Raw genomic sequence first — 5,310 nt, 5'->3', positions numbered from 1 at the left:
ACTGTTCATTTCCTTTTTCCCTTCCCTTCCTAAGATTCTTTATTACTGTCTAGAAAGGTTTCCCTGCTGCTTGACCTAGCCTTTCCAGGTTATTACCAAAATCTTCCCACGACTTCTTTTTGGATTCAACAACTATTTGTTTCGCTCTGTTTCTTTCATCTACGTACAAATCCCTGTCTGCCTCGGCCCTTGTTTGGAGCCATTTCTGATAAGCCTTCTTTTTACGTTTACAAGCTGCTCTCACTTCATCATTATACCAAGATGTTCGCCTTTTCCCATCTTTACACACAGTTGCTCCTAGGCATTCCCTTGCTGTTTCTACTACAGCATCCCTGTATGCCACCCATTCACTTTCTATATCCTGAACCTGCTTACTGTCTACTGTTCGAAACTTCTCACTAATCATATCCATGTACTTTTGTCTAATTTCTTCGTCCTGGAGATTTTCTACCCTTATTCGTTTGCAGACAGATTTCACTTTCTCTACCCTAGGTCTAGAGATACTTAGTTCACTACAGATCAGATAGTGGTCTGTATCATCGAAAAATCCCCGGAAAACTCGTACATTCCTAACAGATTTCCTGAATTCGAAGTCAGTTAAGATATAGTCTATTATGGATCTGGTACCCCTAGCCTCCCATGTGTAGCGGTGAATAGCCTTATGCTTGAAGAATGTATTTGTAACAGCTAAACCCATACTAGCACAGAAGTCCAGCAAACGCTTCCCATTCCCATTAGCTTCCATATCTTCCCGACATTTACCAATCACCCTTTCGTATCCTTCAGTTCTATTCCCAACTCTCGCATTGAAATCGCCCATTAGCACTATTCTATCCTTGCTGTCGACCCTGACCACGATGTCACTCAATGCTTCATAAAACTTGTCAACTTCATCCTCATCTGCACCCTCACATGGTGAATACACGGAGACAATTCTAGTCCTAATTTTTCCAACTGACAAATCTACCCACATCATTCGCTCATTTACATGCCTAACAGATACTATGTTGTGTGCAATTGTATTTTTGATAAAGAGCTTTACCCCAGACTCTGCCCTTCCCTTTCTAACACCCGTCAGGTACACTTTATAATCTCCTATCTCTTCCTTGTTATCACCCCTTACCCGAATATCACTTACTCCTAGCACATCCAGATGCATCCTCTTTGCTGACTCAACCAGTTCTACTTTCTTTCTTCCATAAGCTCCATTAATATTGATAGCTCCCCCTCAAATTCCATTTTGTTCGCCAAGTTGTTTCCAAGGAGTCCCTTGCCTGTCAAATGGGAGTGGGACTCCGTTACTCCCATAGGTCCGAGGCTTGCTTAAAATGTTCTGAGCTCGGTAAATTCATGAAGCAGGATGCTACCCTACTTGCACATAGTCCAAGTGAGGATCTCTCCTCTAACGGGTTATGGACCATTGGTGAATTGTATAGTCCTAGCCGCCTGAGCACAAGGAGGGCCATGACTCAGAATATGTCCGAGATGCCCACTCCCATTCCATAGCAACTGGTATCCCGACTCTCAGGACCACTTACTAGACCATTCAGCCGTTGCCCATGGTTCACGAACTAGGACGTGACTACAGTAACCCACACCATGAACCATTACACAAGGTAAAAAGAAAAAAAAAATAATAGAAAAATCCCAGTCTCCTCACTATACTATCTGGATCTATCCAAACAACTTTACAATGTAGAATTAATGAATGATGTATGTCATGTTGAATCAATGGAAGAATGACCAAGCAATGAACACTTAGCTAGCAATAATCAGTTCTGTGTGAAATGACACATTAGCTCCAGATTACACATACACACTACCACACACAGAAAATGATTGAGCAAATGAGAACCATGTAGCATGTTCCATAGGATGAACACAGAAAATTACCTTGTAATGAACCCATAATGTATACTGTCGCACGGACGTACGTATATTTAGTGTACATATATATATATATAGTCTTGCTCCACATTGCTATAGCACGTACAAAAGTTCACTCATAGCAACGCTTTCTCTGACATACATCCAAGCATCTCTCAGTCAACGAAACCTCATTCAAAATCGGAGCCTGTAGATTGGCTACTGAGTGGCTAATGCAAAAATTAGTGTTCTCTCAGGTTCAACTACTTTGATGAATTACATACTTCACTCTATACTTCCCAGCTGTGCGCAGGGTTTTCAAGCCACTTGTTGCAACGCTTTCAACCAACTTTACTGATGTAGTCACTTGTTTCCCATGTTTTGCTATCTTCATTGCTATGCCATATGTAGATTCTTACCTAAATTAAAATTATACAAATATAATGATATATATGTTCAATATTCCCTAATAAAAAATTCTTCTTGTAACACCATGTTCTTACATCTTAATTTAATAAACCCACATGATATTCACTACTTCATGTTACAAATTATTTTATGAACATTTCCTAACTTAACATCGGGAGATCATACTTGTGTATGGTTACAGCATCACTATCACGGACAATCTTTGGTTTTCCTCAGGACACATTGGAAAGATAAACTGGTGATAGTCTTCATTTGCCATCTGGCTGCAATCCTTCCCCACGGTTTGCAGCTCTCAACTTTCCCTTCAGTGATCAACTCTAGATTTTCTCCAGGTCATCTCTCAATGCGTCCAAAAAAACAAGAGCTGAAGTATTCTTTCATTGGTACGAGAGGAAAGGCATTTTAAAATCTTCAGCTCCTGGTTTTTATTGCGATCCAAGGCACACGTAGCATTCTACGCCAACACCAAATTTCAGAGGCATTGATTCATTTTCTGTCTGAAGCCTTTACAGACCAGGTCTCACAGCCATATGACAAAACAGAGACTACAAGGTCAAAAAATGCTTTCACAGCCGCAGATCTTAAAATCACAGCAATAGAACCCGCTTTTGGGTGGTTAGGCCGTGTGCATTATGCAGAGTTTCGTCCAGACGTGCCATTTGGACTCATCAGCTGGAATGGCACGCCCCTCCAGGACTCTGCTTAGCAGTAGCAGACCAAACTGCGTGGCCTCGCTGTGTTAGCAAATCAAGTTTGCTAACCTGCTAAAGGAGAAATCATTTCTCCGTTCAAAAAATGCTCCCCCATTGGAGATACAATGTCAAAAAATGCTTTCACAGCCGCAGATCTTAAAATCACAGCAATAGAACCCGCTTTTGGGTGGTTAGGCCGTGTGCATTATGCAGAGTTTCGTCCAGCATTTTTTGACATTGTATCTCCAATGGGGGAGCATTTTTTGAACGGAGAAATGATTTCTCCTTTAGCAGGTTAGCAAACTTGATTTGCTAACACAGCGAGGCCACGCAGTTTGGTCTGCTACTGCTAAGCAGAGTCCTGGAGGGGCGTGCCATTCCAGCTGATGAGTCCAAATGGCACGTCTGGACGAAACTCTGCATAATGCACACGGCCTAACCACCCAAAAGCGGGTTCTATTGCTGTGATTTTAAGAGACTACAAGGGTTTTAACAAGATGGGTCTCTGTATTATTAGTAATTCCTTTGTCCTTCCAAATCTTCATTAATTTAATCATAGCGGCTCGTCCTAGCAAAATCCTTCTCCTATATCTTTCTCGGAACTTCCTGTATCACTGATTTTTTACCGGAAGTATACGAAGATGTGCACTACCTCTAGCTAGCTCTTTCGAACATCCTGACCAAGCAAGTTGGCCGTGCGGTTAGGGGCGCGCAGCTGTGAGCTTGCATTCGGAAGATAGTGGGTTCGAACCCCACTGTCGGCAGCCTTGAAGATGGTTTTCCGTGGTTTCCCATTTTCACACCAGGCAAATACTGGGGCTGTACCTTAGTTAAAGCCATGACCATTTCCTTCCTACTCCAAGCTCTTTCTTATCCCATCATCACCATGAGACTTCTCTGCGTTGGTGCAGCGTAAAGCTAATTGTGTTAAACAGCCTGTGAACTCGATCTGTGCTTACTGAGGTTGAGTTCCAGTCCATACTTAAGACTCACATTCTTCACTCTTGTTAACATATCTGAAAGCTCTTCTTCAATGCTGGCAAGCAGGGTGGTGTCACCAGTAAATCACAAATTGTTAATTTATCTCTCACCAATTGAAATGCCTCCATGAATATGGGTAGCATGCCAGATTTTTCTTTACTCCACCAATAAGAAGTGCCTTCCTTACGATATACTTGCCATACAAGATGTAGCCTTGTCTGACGCCACAAGGCACACTGAAGTATTCTGTGATCTCACCATCTATCTTTATAGCTGTGCAGTGTTGCAGAATATCACTTACATATTCTACATATTGTACTCCTTTTTAAGTCTTTTTCATATCATTTATGGTTTATGCAGGATCCAAAATATTTCTTTGTTTTATTGTTAAGAGTATGAAGTCATCTCATCATTCAAGATGCTTTGAAGATTGAGCATGAATGCCATTAATTCCATTTTTTTATCCTTAGATTTATTCTGTTTCAGGTCAAAAGATTTTATTTACAATAATCTTTCGATCAAAAAGAATGAAATACGTACATTATGTTTCTAGTATCCCATTGTAACAATAAGTAATAAATTAGAGTATAAATCTGTTGCCTGTCATCTCAGGGTTTAAAAACTATGTAGCTGAGAGATATCAAGAAGTAAAGAATTGTAGTAGTGTAGAAGACCTCCTTACTTTTTTTTTTTATACTGCTTGTGTTAAAATGTATGTGAAATTTCTTTAAGTATAACTTTACTCTGCCCTTTTATTTGTGTTGTAAGCTTCTCAAGTTTCAGTTTTTTTTCTCATGTTATTCAAAGCAGTTTATACCTATTGTTCAGTATTTACTATCACCCTGAATGGTAATCAGTGTTGTGTACACACAGTCATTCTATATGGGGGAAAAAAAGTGTTCTAATGAGATTTTTTTTAGTGTGTCACCTGTGAAATATGCTCTTGTATATCAAATACTTCATCCCCAAAATGTAATTTTTATAATTTATTGAAAATACACTTTCTTTATTCATAATTAAAGATTTATAATTTATCAGGTATTCAGGGTGAAATTTTCTTATGTATAGGGTATTTTCCCAATTTTATATAATCTGAAGAAGAAAGATTCTATTGAAAGACAATTACTGAATTGGTATATATCTATTATTATAACTTCAATTGGAGTATAAGAAACAATACTCATGTTTTCTTCTACCTTTTAGAGAATAAAAGGATAAGTTTTAATACATATGAAAATCTTTCCAGTGTTCCAGTGGGTACAATATATAAACAGGTACTTGAACTCAAATAGATTAACACGCCTAAATGGCATCAAATTAGAACTCAGATAGATTAACACAC

At 39.3% G+C, this 5,310-nt stretch overlaps 1 long non-coding RNA gene across 1 annotated transcript; it reads left to right on the top strand.

Annotated features, from left to right (window-relative positions):
- The first annotated feature begins 1,373 nt into the window (after positions 1–1,373).
- LOC137501217 (uncharacterized) lies at positions 1,374–5,002 on the top strand. The gene is made up of 2 exons (XR_011018428.1): positions 1,374–2,847; positions 3,473–5,002. It is a non-coding gene; the product is annotated as an uncharacterized lncRNA (long non-coding RNA).
- The last annotated feature ends 308 nt before the right edge of the window (positions 5,003–5,310 follow it).

This window comes from Anabrus simplex, chromosome 6, assembly GCF_040414725.1.
Source record: "Anabrus simplex isolate iqAnaSimp1 chromosome 6, ASM4041472v1, whole genome shotgun sequence".
NCBI classification, from domain to species: Eukaryota; Metazoa; Arthropoda; class Insecta; order Orthoptera; family Tettigoniidae; genus Anabrus; species Anabrus simplex.
This window is presented reverse-complemented; position numbering and strand designations above follow the sequence as displayed.